We start from the raw sequence: 26,346 nt of genomic DNA, 5'->3' as shown, positions 1-26,346 counted from the left end.
GAAAAAAATCTGGGGGTTGACGAATTGGGGAATGACTCTACCAGGAACTCTGAGTCTGATCCTAATGGCCCAGCAGGGATCTATTTGCAAGAATGCCTTTTCACTCACACATGGGAGCCTTGCTGCTTTGTGTCCCTCAGTCTCTCTGCAAGGCATTTACTTCATCCACATGGCCCCTCTCTGTGGTGGGAGTTTCTCAGAGCACAGACATCTCAGAAGAGTCGAACTCTTTACCTGGTATCTGACTTCCATGGGTGAGCATTGCAGAAGACACAGACAGGAGCTGCAGGACTCAGAATCTGGCCTTGGAGGACAATCAGTGTCCCTTCTGTTGTGTCTGATTGGTCCAAAGGAGGCACAAAAGCACTTAAGGGTAAGGAAAGCAGCCTCAGCATCTTAGCAGGAAGAATAGCCCAGGATTCTTGAGGATCTCACTCTGCAACACTGAAACTCGAACTGCGTTCTTCTCACGCTTCTCTAAAAATCTTCTAATCACCTTCATTGAAGTAGTTGCTTCCAAAATTGTAAATTATTAATATAGAAAAGTATATGATTTAGAGAAAAACTGAGACTAAATGTCTTTTACTTTCTCTGTATAAATTCCATTACTTGACCTATCTGAACATTAAATTCCTCACATAAATAAATATGTGGCTGAAAATATTCGGAAGAAAGAGAGGAAATCAGAAAATACTTCAAGTGCACTCCAGGCAGTGCCTGCCTCCCAATATAGTAAGTTTCAGTTGCCAAATTTTTTCTTTATGTTTCCCCTCTGAATGACTCATTTTCTCTAAAAAAAAAAACAAAAAAAACAACAAAAATTACATTTATGGTCTGAAAATCCCTGCTCCAAAAATTCTACATACAATTTGTTGTTCAGGTGATTTCCCTAAAATATTTCTTTGAAATGTCATTTGGCTTTCAACAAAAATGTTTCTTGCACCCTTTTAGGAGTCAGCTTGGCTGGATTAGGGGGTGCACAGATAGCAGGAAGTCAAAGACATCTGGATGCATCTATGCCAGTGTTTCTGGAAGCAATCTGCAATCGAGTCTGTGGGCTGATTAAGGAAAATGCACCTCAGTGTGGGTGAACACCTTGCAATGGCTAGGGCAGTGTTGACAAACCTTTTAGAGACCAAGTGCCCACACTGCCACTCAAAACCCACTTATTTATTGCAAAGTGCCAGCCCTGCCCCTCTGTGCGCTGTTATCCAGTGCTCGGCTGCTCGGGTGCTACTGGGGCAACTTGGCTGCTGGGCTACAGAGGGCTCTGTGTACTCACTGCGGCAGGGAGCGGTAGCTCACCATCAGCGCTCTAGGGCATAGATAGAGTGAAAGGAGGGGAAAAGTGGCTTTGCTCTGTTTCCTGAGACACACTTCTTTTCTTTTGCTCTTGGTCATCAACATTCTACCTTCTCTGCACTTTCAGCTGGAGGACTTAGACCAGTGGCCCCATGGGTTCTCAGGCCCCCTGCATTGGACTGCATTACACTACCAGGTTTCCTAGTTTGAGGCTCTTGCACTTGGACTGAGCTGTGCCTTTGGCTTGTGTGCTTCTCTAGCTTGGAGAAGACCTACTGTGGGACTTGCCAGTGTTAATAATCACAGGAGCCAATTCCCTTAATCAATCTCTCTCTCTCTCTCTCTCTCTCTCTCTCTCTCTCTCTCTCTCTCTCTCTCTCTCTCTCCCCTTTCTCTCTTTTGCTTCTAACTCTCACTATACTTCTCTATCTCTATCCCTCCATATCTATCATCTATCCATTCTGTTCATTTTATCTGTAGTACCCTGACAAATATAGACTTTATATTGAAATCTACTAAAATGTAATCTGTCTGGACATTCAGGTTTCAAATACATTTTATCTGCAAGTTGTCTTTTACAGACCTACACCCATTGCTTCACAGCATGACTCAGGGACTGTATTCTATATGAACAGTCTTAAATCAACTATTTTTGACCATGTGCTAAGTTCTCTGAATTTTTATAACTTTCAGAGATAAAACCATGAATAAAACACCTTTCCCTCTACTACAACTGCATTCTGTATTCTCTCTCAGTTGAAACACTGGCTACCTCTTCAACCTAATGCAGTTCCCATCCATATATTGTATTAATGAATGGATCTGGGTGCTGAATACCATGCCTAATAACATTTCCTTTTGTGTCTCAGTTCTCTGACTATGAACATTCCTGTTAATTCTTTATGTCTTTCATGCTACTATTCCTCCTTATAACCTGTGATTATATTAATTATGATTCTAGGTCTACTTACTGCCAGCACAACTGAAAACCCACTTTAAGTCTCTATTCTACCAAACAAAGATAGACTTCCATTTAATTTGTAGTCAAGGAATGCTTCAAGAGTAATTCTTTTTACCAGGTCCATTTCATCTTCAAGGGAAGAATTTACCTATCCTACCCTTTTGTCTCATAGGTATCTAGTAAGGACTTAAATCATGTCTCATGACCTAAATGATCCAAAAAGAAATACTATCCCTTGTCTCTGGAAATCATCAAAATTTTGGACAGCCGCCTTATATTTCAGCTCTTTGTGTCACTCATATTTAGAGATAACCTAGATACATATTTGAATCCCTTATAGAAAAAAAGGATATTAAATGCTTAATTATATTAGGAAAGTGAATAAATTAAAAAAATAAACATTTTAAAATAATAAACTTTTAAAATAATAAGCTTTTTTATTATTATTATTCATTAAGTTTATTGGTACATTTTAGGTATACAATATGTTTACATTTATCATTGGGAATTTGTACCTTTACACGAAATATCTTGGTTCTTATTTTTTTCCCCATTCCTCTGCCCTCCCCTCAGGCCCTCTACCCCTCCCTATTTACAGAGACTTTGTTTCCTTTTTTTCCCTTTTCTCATATTTATTCCTTTCCCTTCTTTTCTTTCCTCTACCCCTTCTACTTCCCCTTCCCCTTAGGACCTTTTCTTCCTATTTTGCATAAAATAATAAACTTTTAACTCACATGAAATAAATGGTGTTAATTAAATTTTTAAGCAAATTGTTTTTCTGTATTGTTTTAGGTGTTTCATTCCAAAATTATTTATGAATAACAGAAAATGGTCATGATCAATTTATATATGATCTAATAGATCAAATTCAAAGAAAATTAATAATTAGAGAAGATACTGACTTTTGCTTGAAAATGGATTAGTTTTTTGAGATAAAAGAAAAATATTTTATAAAATGTTTATGAATTCTATCATTAATCTTCTTGAGCATTTTATTAGTAAACAAGTTCTATTTGGGAGTTAGGTTTATCAACTTGCTAAATTACCTACCTCTGGCCTCAACATTTTTTATTATCATGAATCTATGTTGCATCTAAGAATTCTTTCATGTTTATGGTTATCTTGGTGGAAGAGAAAACATCTCCAGCTGTCTCAAACTCACGAAATATTCTATGTTGATTAAATAAAAGATTAAAATTGTTTTGAAGGTGATATGAACTGTATGTATATAAACAAATGTTCCAGTTTACACAATTTCTCAGAAAATCTTAACAACTTAAATATGTTATTAGAATTGAATGGAAACTTCTTTCCTTCCTTAAAAAAGAATGGAACGCTTCTCTCAAGCAAAATCCCATTTTTCAATTTACTTAGACTACATAGGAGATGCTTAGTAATCATACGCTGTTATTGGTACCAAGACTACTCTAAGGAAAACTTCTAGCACTCTAAGGAGGTGCTTTTACTGTTTTAATATATAAACAGAGAAATTGAGGGGCAGCCCTCTCCTGGGTGCTCTAGTTTCAGATAACTATTCCTGTGATATACACGTGCTGATTGCTACCAATTTCAGTAAACACTTTTGAAAAATACAAACAGCATCTAGCTAGTCCCGACCCTAATCCTATACCCACTCCCCATCATTGGCATCCATTTGCTTTTTAGATCCACTTTATTTTTCATCATGTAAGACAAGTATATTCTAAGGTAAGTTTATTTAATTTGGGGTGCCTTGCATAGTGGTCAGAGGCTTGTGTGTTTGTGAAAGCAGAAATGAACTATTTTTAAAGCTATTAAAATTGACTTAAAAAAGAAATAATGGTACTTTTTACTAATTATCATCAATAAATATTAAGAATTGCCAGATAATTTTTCAGGTTGAAGAGCTCTGTGTCTCTCCTGTCATACAATGCAGGGAACTTTGAATTCTGCTTGATAAATTCAACTTATGTACGTTTGAAATGACTTGAAAAGTTGAATGACAGAAGAAGTAAGAATACTGGAACCACTACAATAATTCATATTCATCTGTCCATTTCAAAACAAGTCTTGAAAGATTGTTTAATTGCTTCTATATACAAGAATTTATTGTTTTACTTATTAGATATATCTTAAAAGCTTATTTTGTATATGATACCAGGTTAGCTCCTGTGAGTATGTGAAAAAATGTATCCAGTTCTTATGGATATATGAAAATTACATGCAACTTTTTCTACGATTCAGTAGTAAAACATTCTATGCCATATAGCTTGTTTGTTTTGAATTACATTTAATTAGTGTATGTACATAATAATTCACTAGCACATATTAATAGTTTCTAATTATGCTTGATGTCCTAGAATAACTATTGTAACATATGGTTTCATTACCCCAAGTTTTCTTGTTTAGAGAATAGTTTATATCAGTAATTCTGAAATTATGGTTCATGGATTTCTTGGGGATATATGAGATATTTTCATGAGGTCAGCAAAATCAAAATTATTTTCATAATATGCTGCAAATTTATTTTTCCTCTTTACTCTCCTTTTCTTATGAGTGAATTTTCCAAAGGCCACACAATGTGTGATATCACAGCAGATTGAATGCAGAAGCAGTTCTGAGAATCCAGCTGTCTTATCTGAAGGCAGATGTTAAAGAGACTGCATGTACATAAAACAAAGCTACTTCTCCTACTATCTTTTTTGTTTGCTTTGGAAATATGTTTACTTTTCATTAAAGTATGTTTACTTATACCAACACATACTGGCTTCGTTTCATTTATTTTATTTTTAAATGAATTTCTAAATAAATATATATTTCTTACTCAATCTTAATGTCTAAAAGGGTGAAAACTTATAAATATTACATATATATATATCTATATATATATATAGATATATATATATCTCCTTTGGGGCCTTTAAGAGTACAAAAGGTTGAGAAGTCATTTTACCTTAGAGTCTTAGTTTTTTTCTTTACCATTTCAATTACTAGTTTGGGTTTACTTCAGTTTCTGTCTTTGGAACCATATAATTTTTTTTCCATATCTGAACAGACTTCTTTTCATTAATTCACACATTCAAGAAATACTATTTTCCTGGTATTGTTTTGAAAACTGGTACTACTAAGTTGAATCAGTTTTGTTATTTTACAAGACATTGTTTTTATTCAAATATTCATTTAAAAGGTAAAATTCACTGTAGAAAACTATAATGGAAAAAATGTGGTGTACATCTGCCTTTGATATTTTGATTTGACCTTAGACAGAAGGACAGGAATCCTTCCCCTGAGAAATTGCCTTTGAAATGAAATATGTGGTGTGGTGAAGAGAAGAAGGATGGTTACAGAGACAGGAAATGAATGATAAGAAGTTGCTGCGGAAGAGGTAGCATGCAGAGGGCAGTGAGCAGAAAAAGACTTTGAAGATCCATTTGGGCCAGAAGACAGTGGACACAAGGTAGGAGGAATCAGGAGAAGAGATTCGAGTGAAGAGGCAGATAATGACTGAACCATACAATTCCATGCACAGTTGGTAAGGAGTTTTGTGCTAATCTTAGGAGCAATATGAGGTCATAAATATAGTTTAAATGGAAGGAATCTTCAGGGTACCTCTTTTTATTTCCATGATTTGATTTGAGGGTATGCTAATGAGCTTATCTATGAAAATGGTGGAGTTTGGATCAAGATGATAATTTTCAAGAAATGGAGAAAAATCTAGGAACAAAATCACTGTAGTCTGTGGATGGATAATACATGGAGGTAGATGGAAAGTCTATAAATAGGTTTCTTTTCATTAATTCGTGTATTTGTAGAATATGTAAGAATTTAAGAAATCAATTGCTTAGAAATCTCCAGACTACGTAGCTGTCTGGAGAGTTAATCACTGACCAATAAAACTCCAGAACCTCTGAGTAAATAAAAACTACCTCTGGGCCAGCACAAATGGGCCTGCAACTCTACAGTGAAGAAAGGAAATGACAGACTGGAAATGCTGAGCTAAATAAGACCAGCAGCACTGTAAACTAACTCTCTATGATATGTGTTGATTCTCCTGAAATAGAAAAATAAATCAAGCTCAAATGATTGGCCTTGACATCATTATTCTTATATTCCTGGATTCATTTTTTTCCCCATTCGCTGTGCCCAAGCTTAACAGGAATCAGAAGTTGTGCATTTTCTCCCTCAAATCAGTTATAACTGCATTATTCCCCCATTCCATCAGACTAAACATCTAGGATTTATTGCTACTTTAGGATCTTTTTTGATTTTATTTTTTATTCTATAGTGTCATGCTCTTACAGATTTATAACAGCATCGGAAAATCTCTACCAGGTTTCTCTGAGGAGGTGAATGGCAGTGGAGTGTGCCAGGACCACAACCAGGCCAGTTGATTCAAATCCTTGGGGAGAGATTAAAATCTAGAAGAGAGTGGAATTAACCTGAAGGCAACTTACATGCACACTAAAGTTGGAAAAAAGCTGAGAAAAGACCTCTGGAAAAAAATGTGAAAACTGCAGAGACCTGAATGATGCTTCTATGCTCACTTCAGACCCACAGGTGCATAGGCTGCGGGCACAACAGCTGCCATATAATAGACAAATTATTGTCTGGATTTGTGATTGAGAAGATAACTATGATTCACTTTATGAGGATCTTGGATTAGAATTTACTGTGTTCTTAGTTCTAAGAGCGTTTCCTTGGTGGCTTTATCTCTTTAATGCCATTATTATAGATTCCTTTTGTTTCTCTTAGTCACACTTGTAGTAACCTGGTATTGCATTTCTCCATTTCAGCAAACATCTCACCTTAGCCAGAATAATTGTTCTGGTGAGACAATTCATCTGTGGCTGGTGACACAAGGAGCTTTATTCATTTGTGTTAATGAATTTTAATTGATTTCATATTGATACTTTACAGAAAATAGAAACCTTATTTCTTGGGACAAATACTGTTTTATGTTTACTATGGTAAATAGTAAATATCCTTAGCCATTTCAATTTGATTTTTCCTATTTGAATTAAAAATTTTTATACTTATTCATTTCACTTCAAGTCTCACTTATAATTACACAAAACCATAAAGTTATGTAGGACTGGAGTGTAAGGAAATTCATACACTTACTGACTCAAAGATAGGAAATGAGAAGACAGGTTGGAGTGCATTATGAGTTACTTCAATGTACAGAAAATTAGATATTCAGAAATTAACTTACATATTGGCACTGGTATCCATCTTAGTTCTTTACTTGACCATTACTTAAGAGATACAATACCACCTATCTTTCTCTATTTTATAAACAGTACTCTTTAGTTATTGAGGAATTCTTACTCTGTATTCCAAGTCTGAGTATGTTAATGAGACATTACATGATTTTTTTTCCCCCATTTAAGTGTTATTGGGTTTAAATTGTAACAGTAAAAGAGACAAGTGAGTTAGGGATCTTATTAAGGAAGTGCCCAAATCTATATTTTCTTCATTTTGCTGGAGATATCTTCCACCTCACAATCACACAAAAGTTGTTTCGGACATATAAGTTATGTGCCAATAAAAGCACATATAATTGAATGTTATTCATTTTATAAAAAATAAACAATATTAGATGGAGCTTTATGATTCATTTCAGACTTCTAGGTATTCACCTAGATGGGTTGGCTTAGAGGATACATTGTCATATTGAAGATTAGGTCTACCAACTTTTTTCCAGCTATAAATTGATGGAAATATGTATTTTCATAGAAGAACCAAACAAATGCAAAAACACTTGCATTTGTTAGCTGCCTTTTTCTTTGCAGTAAATGAAGCAGCACATTATTTTAAGGGGAAGATGAAAGCAGCTGAGAAGGCCATTTAGACTTGAACTCCTGTGCATGAAGGCCATCCACCCCTAGCCCATCAATCATACATGACTACCAGCCAATCTTCGCAGGCTGTAATTTCTCCCGCAAAAGGTAAGGCAGTGCAGCTATCCCTAGCTTTGATGAAACTTTTATGAAGGAAAATTTATACTAGTTGGACCTGATGCTCAGTCAGGAGGTGATTAAATGATTTATATTTTGCCTGATCAGAAAGTCAGGCAGATTAAAAATTGTGGCAATCCCTTCTCAGAGTGCACATCCTTGTCTTCGGGTCACAGCTGAGAGAAATTGTCAGTGTGATTCAAGGGCAGCTCAGCACTTCTTGCTTTCTCAAGGCAAGTCATCCATCGTGTAAGTGGGTAGATGTGTATTTTTAAGAGCAATGCCTTAGAAAGTGGACTCTTCCCAGTAATTACAGCCCTGCCAAATAAGATATTAATTTAAAGTTGTTTGGAGCTTCCAGAGGCAGGACATAAATTGAATTTATTAAATATCCTCCAGAAGTCTTATCTTTGCATTTCAAGACACATATAGCTTCAAATTAGAACTTTAAACATGCCAGTGACTTGTTTAGGCAGTGGAAAGGAATGGGCACACTCCAATAAGGTAAATGTGGCTGCCAAAAGGCAGGGCAGGGGTGTCCAGCCTAGCAGAAAAAATCTGTGTATGTCCCAGGCTGGAAGGCAGTGACTGAGTCCAGGCAGACAGATGGATCCTGAACACAGCCTTCACCTATTGCCTATTTTTTATTCTGTTACATTTCTCTATCAACATTGTTTTAGTAGATCATTTAAATGAATATACTGCTAAGTAGGGATGTATATTGAATGAGCATTTACCTTATACAAGACAGAGTACAATTCAGAGTCTTGAGGAAATAAGTAGGCAGAGGCTGCAGGTTTGCTACTAGCCTTATCAAAGAAGTTTCATTGCTAAGGTAAATTTGGGATACTGACATTTAAAGGGATGGAATAAAAAAGTGACTTCCATGTACTTCATTCCTCTCACATTTGTGGTGTTGGCATTGATGTTGCATGTATTTTTCATTTTATCTTTGGCTTTCTGCATTATTGTAATACGTATCTACTTTGTGAGACTGGCTTGTTTTATTTCTTTTTCTTCCCAGTGTCTATAACACTGCCTCGAAAAAAATAGAATAAAATGGATTTGCGTTGTGATTAGAGAATCAAACAAATAAAACAAGATACATAAGTCTTGGTAATCAGATGTCATATGTTTCTTAGATGACAAAAATTGAGGCAAACAAAGTAGAGGATATGACTAAAAAATAGTAAGAAGCCAAACAAAAGTAAGGTGAGAGACTCCAGAGTATGAACTTGCTACGAAGATGTCTAGTAGTTGTGCTTTTCAACTGGGGTATTTGAACTCTTAAGGATATGAAGCAGTATAGATAAGTATATTTGAAATGTCAGGTATTTGATAAAACTTCCCGTTCCATAAATTTACTCAATACTCTGCGATTAAAATACATCAAAATTTGAGCATACATGCTAAAATAAGAAATAGAGAAAAAATTAAAATACTAATTTTTAAGATAAAATGAAAATTTTAATATATTTCTCACTTGCATTTACCTCCTGGAGTTACTCTACTAGACCTCTGTAGGTACAAGGTGCAAGCTCTGTAGGTACAAGGTGCATTATTTCATGAAACAAATATTTATGTTTATAAGGACTATGATTCAGACATAGAGGAAAATATATGGACAGCCTTCTGTATTCTCTGTTGATTAGGGTTTGAAGACAGTGCCAAGCTACAGGATCAGGAGCCATGAAAAGTTGGCTTGGAAATTTTAGGCAGTCTAACAAATCTTTGTGGCTTCTCTCAGATGTTTAAGGAAGACTAAGTGCGTAGTTTAACTTCCTATTTGATTTTCATTGATCATTTACTTATTTTCCTCAGTTAACTGAGACAGTTTCATGTTCCGTGAATCAACAAACACCTTAACTTTTACTATTTAGATCTGTGCTCCAGTAAGGGTTTAATAATAGTAGTCTTCAAACATATTAAATAATCACTGGAGAATTTACATCAGATGGACCTTTACATTGTACTTGTCATGTCTCAATTATCCTGGAGAGAAAAAAGTGAAAACCAAGATTAAATGCATTTTAGAGGTACTTATTCATAAAATTTACTTGTGCAACAGAGCAGAAGCAAATTCAGTGATCTAGAAGAAGGCTGCCTATTTTGGTGTTGGACAACTTTGAAGAAATTATGATAGCTTTGGTCATTTACAATATAAATCTATGTGTGCTAGAATAACTATATTTTATTGTATCTTCAAGTTTAGCACAAATCTGTTATAAAAAAGAGGAAGGGATAAATAGGCTACAGTGGTATTGGTTCTTCTGGCTCAGCCTGGTGTATCAACTTTAAAGGTGCTGTTGGGTATAAGAGCTGAAAGAGCTATGGAGGCCCTGGAGTGGGATTGTAGGTGACTTTTCTGGATTTCTATGTCTGATGTCAATCTCACTGTATACCAGCCTCCTTTCAAGGGTACTAGCTTCATATTTAGATATAAATATGTCAAAATATAAGACTGAATTGATATAAATATTATTGAAGAGTCGAAGTGGACACTGTACTGAACTGACAGATGGGTGAGATATGTTGAAGAGGCTTAAAGAGTGACTTTAAAAAATTACACTTAAGAACTCTTCATAATCTTTACATTTTTGGCACTATTGCTTTATTTGTACATTCATATTTCATCTGAAAATAAGTGTCATGAGCCCTATGATATTAATAAATAATACTTTACTTTCTTTTTCCTCCAAATATAGTTTATTGTAGAGTTATAATGGAGAAATAATTGGGAAAATAACATAGGAATATATAGTTTTGAAATATAGCTACCTTTCTTTTTAATTGAAAATATAATGTCAAAGCCATGATGGTGCCCTAGAATATAGTAGGAGTAAGTTGACCTGAATTCCAAAGTTGTACATACTAATGAAAGGTATTTATAATCAGTGAAATGATAAATCCTTTCTTTCTCCCCTCTTCCCTCCCAGGCCCTTTTCAGTCTCTAAACTCAAAGCAATGTTAATGTTACCTGTCTTCAGTGATTTAAATGATAACATGCTCATGAGGTCATGTTTGGATCCTGCATTGGAAAATGTTTTAAATTATAACATACATGTATTAATTTTTAAAGAACTGGTAAAGGTATTTAGACACTTTCAGCATGATTTTGGAAAATTAATTTTTGTTTTTTCGTTCATGAAATACTCGGTGAAACTATACAACTTCAACAGTTTGTGGACAATTAAAGGTACTATGGAGACAATTCTTACATGTTGAAAATATCTCAATGCTGTAAAAATCAAAGACTGAGTAAACAGGAAAAAGATATATTTAAATAAGTAAGATGTGATGAAGAATTTATAAATTTGGTGACTAACCAGTTCTCTTCTTTTTCATTTTGGAAATGTTTGTGGTCTAAGTTCTTATCAGCTCTGTTGGGGATATTTCTCGGCATCATATCTGAGTTTGTCTAGTTGCTCTTTATTTCTTAGTTTAATGTTTATTCAATTGGTTACACATATACACCAATGTAATAACAAATGACACAATAGATTTACTCAAAATTAAATGATTCAAAACTCAATATAACTATGTAGGAAAATAAACATTCAAATGATGCAGAAGAGAAAAGGCAAATTGTTTATGACTTAATCTATTTTGAAAACTAAAATATTGATGCAGCATTTTCAGAAAAAGTGATAATTTCTTCTATTTTTGCAAATAGTTAAAAAAAACCCTATAGCTATAACATTCTCATTAATCTTATTCTTCCTGCTGCTCATCCTGCTTATATACCCCCAGATCTATTTATCTTTTATTGTTTCTCTCCTATAAAACTTTAAGGCTGTGTAATGTGAAATGCTAAATTGAACAGGAGCCAAAGATTGCAATTCAATATGATCACCTATGAAGTATTTATGTTTGTAAATTAGTCATCTCATGATTCCATGAAAATGATAACAATAGTGATTGCTACTCAATCTTTCTTTAGGTGTTATTGACACAAATGGTATAGTGATGGGTGGTAGAGAAGGGCACAGAAGACCATGTATTGAGGAGGGAGTGTGTGGAAGTGTATTGGTGAGCCCTCTGAGAGTGGCCTGCTCCTCAGCTCCAGGTAGGAGGCTTTGCCTGTGTGGCACATCTTCATTCCACCCCTTTCCAGGAGGAAAGTGCTTGGGGATCTTTTCTCCTCTTCAGCCAGGAGAAGGTGAAAAATGAGGTCTTTAAAGGGAGAAGAAAGGAAAGAAGGAGGGAGGGAAGGAGGAAGGAAGAAAAGAAAGAAAGGGAACAGGGAGGAAGAAAACAAATATAAAGTTAGGTCCATTTCTACAGCACAATTTTATTCCTCTTCATCTATAAAATTTATCCAAAAAACTATATTAGATTTATTCATTCAGACTATGATAGGTACTGTAATAACATTAATAAAGTATGATATACTGTGTTCTGGGAGTTAACAGACTTTTTCTGTTAATGTCAAGAGAGTAAATATTTTTGTCTTTATGGAATATATGATTTCTGTCTCAATTGTGCCTTGGTAATTCAAAAGTAGCAACAAATAATTCTAACTATTGAGGACTGCAACTGTGTTTGAGTAAAACTGTATTTACAAAAATAGGCACAATAGCATTTGTCCTCCAGCCCATAGTTTATTTACACATGAGTATTCTAATTGATTATGAGTTGAAAAATTATCATATTCCCAGATGAAAAATACTGCATCTCATTACTTAAATTCAAATTGTTATTTTAAGTGTGGATTTAGAGATTCATTTTGTTTGGGAGATATGGGTTAGGTTTTAATTACATGACATATAGTTTATTTTAAAACAAAGCATTCTTTGTAAAATGACTAAGTTTTACATTGGCCTAGTCCTAGTCACTTAGTGCCATGTGAATTCTGTGGGTTTTTTATATAGAGCCGATGCTACAAATTAGGAGGCAAGAGTATCCTTAATTACTCCAATGAACACGTGCATAAAGTTGGATTGGATGCAAAAGTCACAACCCAAAGGAATGTATGTAATTCTGCATTCTCTTAAATCCAAAGTCAAATGGTAACATCATCGGTCTTTTCACAGGCCATCTGATAGAAGAAGTAAAAGAGCAAAGTTCACATTTAAGCATAGCTAAGAAAAATCTCTTCTGTGACATTGTCCACTAGTATAGGTAGATCAGTGTTCTGATATCTTAGTTAACAAAAAATTATACTCCTTCTTGGGAAGAACAAAAGAGATTGGTAAAAGAGCTTTGTTGGTGAGGGACTGGTAGCAGGAATTGTCTTCTCTTCAAAGGCCTACAATTTAATTTCTTATTTTAAAAGTAAAACTTGGATTCCACAAGTGGATTCCCAAATGTGTTAACCAGAAAACTGTGGGAGCTCATCCAGTTAATATAAATATAAAATGTTAAAGTCTGCATACAGAAATAAAGTGCTTAGGAGGAACTATCTATGGTAAGAAATTATAAATTATAAATTTAAATAACATTTCATACAAAAGACAAACAGAAACAAATAAATTGTTTCATACAGAAAAAGTCAAACTTCAAAAGTTGATTGAATGAAATTGCTTTTGGAAATAAACAATAATGTTGCTTTGATTTGATTATGAGATACAGTCCAAGATCTTGAAGTTCATGTTGTTGACTAGTCATATTAATAATAAGCAAAAGAAAAGGAGCAGCACTGATTGCTGAACTAATTGGATGTTGCTTGAAACTTGGCTGTGCTGAGCCTGGCCCTTCTCAGAGAGAGAGAGAGAGACCCAGCACAGGCATAATAGGTTTACTATTCCCTTTGGGTTGTTATAAACAAAATCAATATGTACTAATGACTGCAGCAGTAAATTCGGTCGTACTTCATAGGGTAACATTCTGCACTTATCCAGTTGTTGGTTTGACACAGAGTAATAGAGTTTACCCTTTTTAAGTTGTAAATTATCATGAAAATGCTGAGCCTAACAGTAAAATGCATTTGGGGATGTTTTTAAGCTTAGGAAATATTGGTAATACTTCCACTAAGCATACTATTAAAATAAATAAATAGTATTTATTGCTTGCTTCCCAGCTGCAGCTGGATGAAAAGCAGTGGCAAAGGAGAAATAAGACGTGCATATTTATCAAATGCACAAGGCTCATGTTTACTTAATTCACTTCTAAAGAGTTGCTTACATCAGAGAACAAAAAGAGTTTTCTTTTCTTCTGAAGTTCATTCAAGTGAAGATGATATAGATATAGTGGTCATAGTTTTGATTTTTGTGACATTTAGAAATCCAATTATTATAAAAGACTCCCCATGATTTTTTGGCAATCATTTATTTTCTATTACTTTGTTATGCATTTTTTGGTTTAAATTTCATCAAGGCTTCTAAATAATGTTTTGGTCGCTAAGGAAGGGAATTACTGTCTGAGGGCAAAGTAAAGCACCCACACAAATACATATGTGCCTAGCTTATACATTTTTTATGTATAAGCTAGATTTAATAAAATATAGGACAAAATGTATAAACTTAAATGTATAAATGTGTGGGTGCATGCATTTTCAAAGATATCATGAAGTAAAGTAAGTTTCAGGGTATATTTTATTATAATAAATTACCTCCCATGCAATTTTTGTGAAACTTGTGATTATGTTTGGTGAAGAGATGTATTGATTTTTATAAATTTAAGAAAATTCGACTTCAGTGTTCTCATCTCATCTTTCTCCTGAGTAATTTTCACTGTATCTCTTGTTTTTTTGACCCACATTTACATGTGGTAACATTTTTGGTCTCTCCATGTGATGGGTATGTGTTGTGTAACAGTACTATGACAAGTTTTGTTGAAAAAAATATTCCCAACCAGCTGTGGTGGTGAATGTCAGTAATGCTTGCACTCTGGGAGTCTGAGGCAGGAAGTTCTCTTTGAATCTAGCCTAGGAGACTTCAGGACTTAGTGAGACCCTGTTTAAAAATAAAAAAAGGAAAAAGAGCTGGGGATCTGGCTCACTGTGAAAGACCTGAGTTCAATCCCCACTACAACACACACACACACTCACACACACACACAATCCCAATATTTGACACACGCTAAGCATATGAAAATGTTTGAGAAGCACTTGTTGGTCATTGGTAGAGTCTAAACTTAACCATAAGTAGAACTGAAGATTATCAAAGTCAGTTAAAGTAAAAGGGAATGATATATATATATGTATATATATGTATATATATTAAACGTTTTTCTTACAAATTCGTTAATTTGTTTAAATTTTTGACAGATATATTTACATTAAATAATACAGGAACATTTCACTTAATATATTGTATTTTATTACAGTGTGTTGATAAAACAACATCAAATGTGTGGGTTGTGTTGGGCAGTTATGATGTATTAGCTCTCTGTGAGAGCAATGACCTGGCTATTTCTGTCTTTTGATAAGACTATTTTAAAGCTTGTTTTACTGATGTCTTTTGAAAATGCAGTCATTCCCATGAGACGAAGGCTGTATTAGGCACTGGAAGCTCTATGATATGCCTAGCACCTGGTCACCTCAAGATCCTGGCATACCTGAGCAAGACAGGTACTTTTCTGTCTATGCAATGCACAGATTACCCACAAAAAAATTCTATCATCACTCTTGTCCCTGTGCATGCTAGAAAGGGTTTTGCACTTAAGTGTGGATGCTCACTCAGTAGCACACAGTCAGCTGAGGCTGCAGTGGCAGGTGGAGAGGTTTCTATATGTGTGCTCACCGCTGACAGATAGTCTCCCTGTGATGGGAAAGTGGGGTGAAGACATTGTGCTGCCACTGCATTGGAAGCACAGATACTGAATCATTAAGTGATTAAAGTGTAAAGTGCCTTATCTGTCTGATTTCATGAAATGCTGCCATGAATATCAGAGTCTCATTCTTGATCCGAAAACATTTCAGTAAGCTCCATCTCATTTAACACTAAAATTGTTTAAGTCCTTTCTTTCGTCTAAAAATGAAAAGCATTTCAAATTATTAACTTAAATTCACAAACACAATAGCTAAATACCTTCCCAATCCTCTCAGGCTGTGCATGTGTAAAAGGGAACACAGTGTTTCACGTGGATCACCTGGCCCGTCTCTACACAGTAATGTGTCTGCAGAGGAATAGGACTGGACATTACATTTTCTATCAGTATAAAATGGAGGCCAGCTTCTAATTATAACAAGCAGTTGAGGGCAGTGTGCCCATGGGCTATTTTGAGACGGCCCTGTACCCTCATGCTGTAACCTGAATGACTGACTGGGACACCAGAATTGCTTCAAGAGATTGGCTGCATTCAACAATTCCAGTAGTTCTCCCTATTATGGTTACTTCTATGCATATTTTAATGTCAACCTAGAACACACTAGTCTCTATCATAGGCTTCATTTAGCTCCAGAACACCTAACAGAGTGCCAGAAAATGAATATCAGAACTATCAGCTTCTCATTTTCTGATTGTATAACCGTAGAGACTCTGAACTTCTCCTAAGCAATTTATTATCTTTAATTCTTATATAATTGTATATATTACACAAACTTGTAAAGAATTGAAGAAGATAGTCTGGAGAAAAGAGAATCAGCATTATAACTAGAATACACTGCACAAATTAAAGATACTGGTATTATTTACACATAGAAGACAATAACTACCCGATAAATTATAAGTGGTTTCGGTGGTCAGCAGAGTTCTGTAGATTGTAAGTCTCTGCTGACTTAAACATTTTCAATATCGAGGCTGCAATATGTAATGCCACTGCAACTTGATTATAGTGTTATATGGAGCCTACTTATTTGACACTCTGGTAAGTGGCATTTCTATTTAAACGGGGAGAGGCTGTCATAGAACAAAGCCCAGTCCTATGCCTAAAGCAACTCCTAGCAATGAATTAATGGTATATCTATAGTAGCATCACACAGTCTATTTAAATCAGATAGATGGCTGCTTATCCTGCAGCCTGTCTGCAGCAGTCTATAAAGGAGTGTAATTCAGCTGAATACCATAAATCTCTCTCTGCTAAGATCCTTTGTTCAAGTCGGTTGGTTTTCCTGCTTGAGGCTGGCTGGTGAGACAACTCCATCTATCACTTATGTTTATTCATAACTTAGTACTGTCTATATGCTCACTCTAAAAATTTCACAGTGAAAATGAGTGCTTGGTGTCATACACTTCCAGAATAAGAGAAATACTTTATTTGCCTAGATCATTTATTCCATGACATACAATTTGGAGAGGAATTTTTAATGAAAACTTTGCAAAGATTATTGAATTTCCATAGAGCATCACTAAATTAAGACTAAAGACTCAGTTAGGTTATATATTTTTAAACAGGCATGCAGTTTCCTACCAAAGTATAAAAAAATTCCTGTCACTATAAATAGAATTCCAATGGTTCAGTTTTTCAAAGCTGAATTTCTTCTGACTTTCTTACTATGGGAAGCAAGAAATTGTACAGATCTATTCGCCAAGATGTAAATTTTACTGTATATGTAAAATCTACCTATGTCCTTCCAGGTGTATGACTCCTCATGTTCAAGAGTCCATCTTGAAAGAGGACAGCTAGGGCAGTTGGACAGGGCTTGATAATACAGCCAAACAACTCAATTTCTATCTGAGATAGGTCATTTACCGGTTGTGAGTCTCATTCAAGACACCAACATTTCTCTCACTTTCTTTGTCAACAAGCTAGTGAGTGGTAAAGCTTACGTATACCAAAGTATGTAAACAATACAGCACTTAAAGATACTCAATTAAACTAGCAAAATTTGTTTTCACAAAATTAACAGGTGGACTTGACATTTAGGAAAAAAGCTTGGAGTAACACTGAGTGTCAAAGAGAAAGCAATGTTTTAGGAGGGAGTGACATTACAGCAGTTTACTAAACAGAAAGGAACAACTTCTCCAGAGTAGAATTTGAAACAGACTTATTTTACATAACTTATTTTACATAAGGCATTATTAAAACTTGGATCTGCCATGTTCTGGCAAAGCTCCTGTGATGAACACTCATTTCCAGCCTGATTCTATTTGATGTTTCTCTAGAGGAAGTGGAGACTCCAGGAGAAAGTGGCCCACTCCACACAAGGCAGTGGCCCATTTTATAGGTATGAACCTAGATTTTTTTAAATGATAGGAAATATAAGCATTCTTTGAATTCTCTCAACCTGTTATTTTATCTTAGGATCAGTTTTCTTTACTTCCTTAATAAAGCAAATTTTATAAAATTTTGGTATTCTTAAGGAATTTTGGAAGTGATGGTTTGGAAGGAACAGATCCCTAGGCAGCATCGATGTGAATAACCTTGGGTAACTTCAACTGGTCCCCAAAGCTGCAGCCTTCTTAAAAGTAAAATTTGTAGTTAAGATTTTCCTTGTGTCTTTTTTCTTTCTTTTATTTCTTCTATCCTACTTCAGTGGGTCGTAATAATATGTCTTCTAGGCACTGGGAATGTGCAGTGGAGGGGGTAGTGAGATCTGACCCCTTCTGCCTCTGCTTTTTCTATTTCTGCCTATGAGGTGATAGTCTTTGCTTCTCTGTATGCTCCCCACCATGATGTTCTGGGTCAGCAGAGGCAAGAAGCAATAGGGCCAGCCAGTTACAGACTGAAGCCTCTGAATAACTTTTGCTGCTTTTCAGTTGATTGTCTCAAGTATTTTGTTATGGGAATAAAAGCTAACAGAAAGATTTTATTTTTGAAATTTAATATGTAAGCTTGTACCTTAATAAGTTGATCCAAAAAAGATGGCTAAATTTTAACACCAGATTTTTCTAGATGTATCGTTTCTTTTAGTTTACCAGATGATTGCCAGACCTTTGCTAGTATACCACATGATCAGGTCACTATGATATTCTTGTGTGGTGCAGGGCAGGGCAGGGGGACTTTTTTGAGGAAAACCATGGGTAAACTGGATAAGCTTCAAATCCAGAATATATATATATATATATATATATATATATATATATATATATATATATATTTTTTTTTTTTTTTAAACTTTTATACATGTCTGAAATAATTTACTTCTGCTATATTTTGGCTTTCAAAAGAGAAAAAAAGTTGACTTAAGTGAGAAGACATCTAAAATCCACAAAGCAATACAAATATAATGAGTATGTTCCATTTACCTAACAAGGCACAAAATTAGAAGATGTGATTGTCAACTACCAAGCAGGACAGATGGAGACATTCTAAAACATTGTTAGAGCCATAATGAGACTATTTCTGAAAAAGCACTTGGAATCAATGATTTTCACAAATAATTTAAATTTTTGGCTGAGGTAGAGATAATGGGAGTCACTTGTTGCTGTCATTAAGTGGTAGTCATTCTCAACCCACAACATCCTTAACTCCAGTCATTAATGGACAGAAGAGGAGAGAATGAATTCTTATTAGTCCTGCACCTGAGGTGTCACCCATGCATGCCTGTTCCCACCATCTTTTCAACCCCTAAGTTGTTTGGATTGTATATATTTCCCTGGCTTAGTGGGGAGAATTGAAACTTGGGGAAGATTTATTAGCAAAGCACTCTGGGAAAACAGACCAGTGGACTCAGATCTGAGTGGATGAATCAAGGAATAATGGAAATGTCACTTAATTGTCCAGGGCAGCATGTTGAATAATGAAGACAGATTCCACATTGAATGGACGGCTCTTCTTCTTTATCTTGTCCCGGAATAGGCTATTGCAGATGAGCTCACAGCACCAGCCATGCATCATATTAATGCCTTCGCATTATTGATGATTATGTTGGCCAGAAATCAATTCCAAAACCAATTTTACATTCATCACCCATCTCAATAGGAAACAATAGAATACATCGCTTCAATTTTAGTAAGTGAAAGATTTGGGCGTAACAGGAATTGAGCAGCACAGCTTTTCAAAATTATTGAAAGATGTGATGAAGGGAAGTTGGCATAGGAAGAGAAACCAAATCAAAGTTGCTCTTTGTTCAGTGACCTGTTTGTGGCTTGTGTGCTGCAAAAGTAAACTTACAGTTACTCAAATAGCTAAGGTGCAAGTATAGTTAAATTGGAAGTGATAATTCTATCAATGAAAGGCAATTTACTTTAGAATATGGATACATGTGAAATCATGTGACATGGTGAATCATGTGATGTGAACCAAGTAAAATTTTTTTTTTAATGATACCAAGGATTGAACTCAGGAACCTTGTGCCTGCCAGGCAAGTGTGGTGCCACTAAGCTACCTCCCTGGCCCTGAACCAAATACTATTCAAACAGATAAAAGATAGACAACATTTTTTGGACTAATTACAGGATTGAGTTCACAGGGAAGACTGTTTCACAAAGGCTGAAGAGCAGGCCTGTTGAGAGCAGTAGAGTACCTGAAATCTGCTGAGATGGAACAAGTCACTGAAATCATAGCTCAGTAATTCAAATGATCTAAGCATCCATAACATAGACCATCCATAACAATGAGAATGAGAAATTCCAGTCTCCATACTTTCATGGATTTTCTTTCCAGGAATCACAAAACAGTGGAGTTGTTACAGTGAAGAACCAAGAAAAATGCCTTCAAAGGCCCTGGCAGGAGGGGAAGAGGATCCCAGGTGTAGCCTCCCCAAATTGTTCTCTATAATGTAAGCCAGCAGTCCAGAGAGAGACTACCCACAGGACAATTCCAAAACACTGTCCTCCCTGGCTTCCTCCAAGTGTTTTTCACATCTAAGGGGCAGAGAAGAACTGCAGACACAGAGTGAGAAGGAGGTAAAGATGTAGGTTAAAAACACTGTACACAGAGAAGGGAATGAAGGATTAGAAAGAAAAAGCTGCACTTGTGGAGGATGGACAGAAACTCTTGTAAATGGCGAAAACACCTCTGAGAGAAGCCTGTTAACAGTGGGCTGAATGGGAGCTGAGAGAAGGCCTCTCCCTGCTCATATCCTGTCACCTTCCCAGTGAGTCTTCCTTATCTCAATGGGTTGCTGCCCAAAGACCTTCTGGATATGGATTCTCTCTGAGGAGTGAAGAATGCTGAGGGGGAGGAAGTCAAGGACATAAGAGAAATTTGACATTTGACACTTATAGAACCTTGTAACATTTGTCTATTTCCGTCATCCATCATACCTGTTAATGATGCTGATTATAAACTGTGAAATAAAAATAACTGTATATATAAATACAATCTAAAAGATATCTCCACCCTGACTTCCTGAAAGTAAATTTTGAAAACTATAAATTTCATTCATCAGAAACTAAATTGGAAATTACTCTTTTCCTTTTGCTTCATACAATTTTAATTTTAAAAACTATTATTGTTGGTAAATTGTTTCAGTGGAAATTATATTTTTCTGGTATTTTCCATGTTTTAGGAGATACTTTTGTTGTGAATTTTTTTCACATTTTTATATATGTTAGTAGAATGTTAGTCACTTTGTCTATAATTTATCATAAGTGCATGATTTTTATTCCCTCCAATATTAAATAATTGAATCATTCGTAGTTCTGTATAAACAAGAGCTTATACTTGTGACTGTTTCAGATGAAACTGGATTTAAAAGTATTTCAGTTCATGTCTCTATGAATTAGCTATAATTAAATCATATAAATTTAGATACATTTATATATGCATATGTATGTATGAAATCTGACTATTCACAGTAATGTTTCATAAAGTTGCTTTGAACATTAACTTAGCAAGTATTAAACCATGTCCCACTTAGATTATGATTTTAGTCCTAAAATCAGCTCAGCTTGGTAGAGTCTATTTTTTTTATTTTAAAGAGGGAAAATGAAGTTCTGAAGTGCTGCATGACTTGTCTGAAGCTGCCCCACTAACAGGCACCAGAGTTTGGATTCAAATCCTCCCTGCTGGCTTCTAAGTAAGGACTTGCTGACCTGAGGACCCTGTCTCCATTCTCTGATCTTCTTCACCTGAGAGCTGTCTTGGTCATGGTGAACCTCAGCTGGGTAGGAGCACATAAGGTAACTCAAAGTAGTCCACCTCTGAGAATGTTCAAATAACCTAAAGGTACTGTATTGATTTTAGGTTTGCAGATAATTTTGGAGGAGAAGGTGAATTTACAGAAGTAGAACCCATGAAACCCAACTGCATGTATGTAGATTTGACATTTAAATTACCAACACACAGAATGAACATTTTATGCAGGCATAACTTCAGTTGGTCTAATTCTGTATGGCCTGTCTACACAAAGTCACTACTGTTTAATGAAGCCGTCACTCCTGCTCCATGGACATGATTTTAGCTCTTTTCTTAATTACACTTTTGAAAAGACATTCATTTGCCAAATACGGCATCCAGGATAATATACAAAGGACATTTAGTGGATCAGAAGTTTAGTTATTACTTTGCCTTCTCATTAATTTGTAATGCAATATTTGATAATTCTTATTAAGTTATCCCATTATTTATATAAATTACTAGAACAAAAATAATTGTGGATACTTAGAAACATATTAAGTGCAAGTACTTAATTTAGACAATGACAATTTTATTTCATAGTATAAAATATAGGCCTGCTCTAAATGTTATTAAAACTAGGAAAAGAATCTTCCAAGCATTTTGAATTTCCTGCTGCATACTTTTTCTCAGGAATTTCAAAATCATTTTTCTAATAAAATGTACAGAAAATATGTACATGTACAAAGCGTTTTATAGTGCAGTAATCCATAAATTATTTCCAAATATGATTTTAAAAGGTGAATGTCCATTCCATTTTTATTCAAAATTGGCATTGCTTTGCCATATTTTATGTGGAAATGAAAGTTAAAGATCTAATATGTTTAAGAGCACATTTCAACTCTGACTGCAAAATTAATTTGAAAAATTTTATTCTCTGAAAGTTCAAGGATCGTTGTTTTATTTTTAAGGTCTGAAATGAGGTTAACACTTTTCCCATATACATCAATGTATAATTTTTTCTAGATCTTTTTTAGTTTGTTTACCTGTATTTACGTAAGCCAGAAGGCGGGGCGGGGTCAGAGGCTCCTCCCATCCGGGTGGCCTGCAGTTGCTCTGGCCTTGGGAAAGTCTCACTAGAGGTCAGCAAGATACACCATGTAAAGGTACAAGTTCCCAATGAGAAATGTAAATGTATTGTACACCTAAAATGTACCAATGAAAGAATTAAAAAAAAAAAAAAAAAGAAGGGGCAAGGTCGGAGCCGGCGCCCAGTGGACCTGGGTCCCTGCAGCCCGAGGTGGAAGGCGCCCCTACCGGCCAGAACGCAGACCACCTGCCAAGGGCCGAGGCTCCCTGCAGTTGTTTCTCATGCACCCCACGTGGCCTCGCCCTGCGCTGTTTGTTCTCTGTGGGAACGGGGAGGAGAGAGCCTCTGCGAAGGACCCCCGGGTAGTGGGGAACTGAACACCAGCTCCGACTCCCTTTTCCTTCTGCAGGAACTGTCTGTGACCTCTGGGGAGGTGCACATGGCCAGAGAGAACCTCCCCACCCCTGAATCGCGAACCCAGCTCTCCAGGGAGCGGGCACCTCGGTGCCAGAGGACGCTGTGTGGCCTCCTTGCCCACTCCATGCCCAGGGCTACCTTCAAGTGTATTCTGAAGTTCTCTTACAAACAATAACATTTCATATTCATTTTATTAACTAAATATCTATCAGTTATATGTTATCCAATTATTTTAATAGTTTGTACAGTTTTTTATTTGCATGCACAATTTCATTATTTACAGACCCAGGTTTTTCATACATTTCAAGTCTTATAATTTTCATTTTGATTCACTCTTCTGACCAAGAAGACTCAACCTCCAGTACAATATTGACTATAAATGCAATGGCATTGGTCCTAATCTTCAGTCCCTAAAGAAATTCTCTCAAGGTATCATCACTTACTATGCTATGCACTTATTTTTTTGTTGTTGTTAATTTCCTTCTTATCTGTAAGAAAATTTTCTCAATTCCTAATTTGCTGAGTGTTTATTCTATGGATTTTGAATTTTATTGAATTATTTTATGTCAGTAGGATAAACATGTAATTTTTCTATATTCTGTTAAGGTAGTAGATTACATTGATTAATCTTTGAATTGAAACACCGCACTTCTATTGCTGAAATAAAGCCAACCATGTGAAGAGCTGGTTCCTTTTATATCTATATTACTGGAATCAGTTTCTAAGAACTGTTGGAGGTTTCTGCATTTAGATTCCTAAGAGTGGCCTGCAGTTTCCCTTCTGGGAAAATCACTGTTCATTTTGGGTATCAATGTTATACTGGCCTAGTGAAAGGAGATTGAAGGCGTTCCTGCTTTTACTCTTTTCTGGAAGATTTTGTGTGAGGTTAGAATTGATTTGTTTTAAATGCTTAGAGTAATTCAGCTATAAAATATTCAGCATTCTGGTGGAGAATCATTTTTAATTATAATCTCTTCAATAATAAAGTATTCAGGTTTTATATCTCTACTTGTGTCCGTTTTGACAGGGCTGTTAGCACTCCTGTTTGTTGAGTGGTGGATGTGACACATTCACCTTTTATTTGCTTAGGGTCATTCCAAATTCCCCAGGAATCCTATGAGAATTCTGTGTTTATGGGGCACTAGAAGTGAATAGGGTAGGAAGGAATAGTGCCCACATATATAACACATACTCCTGCTCAAGGTCATGCAACATTATTACATTAGACTTTGTTCACAAACGTTAAGTTCAAAAATAAAGAAAAAAGTTTAAAAATGAAGTTATTATACAAAGATGGTGACAACAGAGTATTTAACTAGGCATAGGACCCTTCTGATTGCATGCATTCTCTCTAAGGGCACAGGTCACATGTCTGTAAAAGCCATCTAGGTTTTATTTATAATCAATAAAATATGGAGCCAACCAAATGTCTATGAAGTGGTGAATGGATGAACAACTGGTGGTACACCTTATATAATGAAATACTTGGGTTATTTTTTAAAGTATCACCCCCAAATTTCATATATTCAGAGGTGATGTTTTGGAAGATGATTGCATCATGCGAATGCGGTACTCATCAGTGGATTAATCCATGGATGAATTTATGGTAAAATATACTGTTAGGAGGTGGGACCTGGTTGGAGGAGGGCCACTGGGGTGTGACCTGGAAGGGTGTATTCTTGTCCATGGCTCTTCCCTCCTCTCTTTGCTTCCTGGCTGGTAGGAGATGAACAGCTCCTCTGCCATTTCCTTCCATCGTGCTGTTTCTACTCTGGAGTCAGCCAAGTATGAACTTAATCCCCCAAATCTTCCAGCCAAATTAAGCCTTTCCTCCTTTAAATTGTGGGTGTATTTTATCCTAGGGACTTGAAATCTTAGTAAAACAACTACTCAGAAGTATGAAGGTAAACTACTGATAAGTGCAGCAGGATTGATGAATCTGGAATTCATCATGCTAAAGAGCCAGGCATTAATGTCTGTATATTATATGATCCCATTTATATGTAATTCTTAGCAAGTAAGAAAAGAAAGCACATAGTGAATACAGAATCCATATTAGTAACAGCTAGTAGGGAAGTTTCACAGAGACTTCAAAAGTCACAATAATGTTCTTTAAACTGGGATATAGGTTGGTTGATTTCATGAATTATTACTTTTTATACCTTAAAATGCTTGATAAATTTTTGTATATATTCACTATTTAATGACAATAAGTTAAAGCAAGGTGCTAGAAATCTGTAGGCTAATTGTTCATGCTTTATTAACACAGTCATAACAATATGTTATTTATGCAGTACATACTCAAAGATTTATCTTCTCCTTAATGTGTTAAATTAGAACTGTGACATTGGAGACATAGACTAATGCATTGCCATTTCTCCTCTCATTTAGAATTGGGACTCTAACAGAAGATAAATTAGTTCTGTGGCCTCTATTTAGGCTTGCTCTAGATAAAATGAGTTTCTTTTACCAACACACTGTCAGTCACCATCTCGATTTTAGATTCATGATTATTCTATTTCCTCTCTCAGTGGCAGTAATAGCAGAGAGGAAGACAAGAGGAATGTTAATGGTTAGATAAATCTAATAGGAGAAAATCTACTGCTTTAACTTTTTAGTAAGTTGGCTTAATGGCAATTAGCTACCTTTCTCATACTGATAAAGATACAGAGATGAAAACAAAACCCAGTATTTTAAAAGATCATCTCCTTATCTTTTCTCATCACTTTCAAAAAGTATTAAAGTAAAAATATGTTTAATTCTAGGACAATAGAAAACACATAGTATGAATAAAATCAGAAGAAAAGGCTTATAAA

Source organism: Heterocephalus glaber, unplaced genomic scaffold, assembly GCF_053883595.1.
Source record: "Heterocephalus glaber isolate CG9 unplaced genomic scaffold, H.glaber_assembly_v1.0 deba00001509, whole genome shotgun sequence".
Classification (NCBI taxonomy): Eukaryota; Metazoa; Chordata; class Mammalia; order Rodentia; family Bathyergidae; genus Heterocephalus; species Heterocephalus glaber.
The sequence above is the reverse complement of the archived record's forward strand: the minus strand, read 5'-3'. Positions refer to the sequence as shown.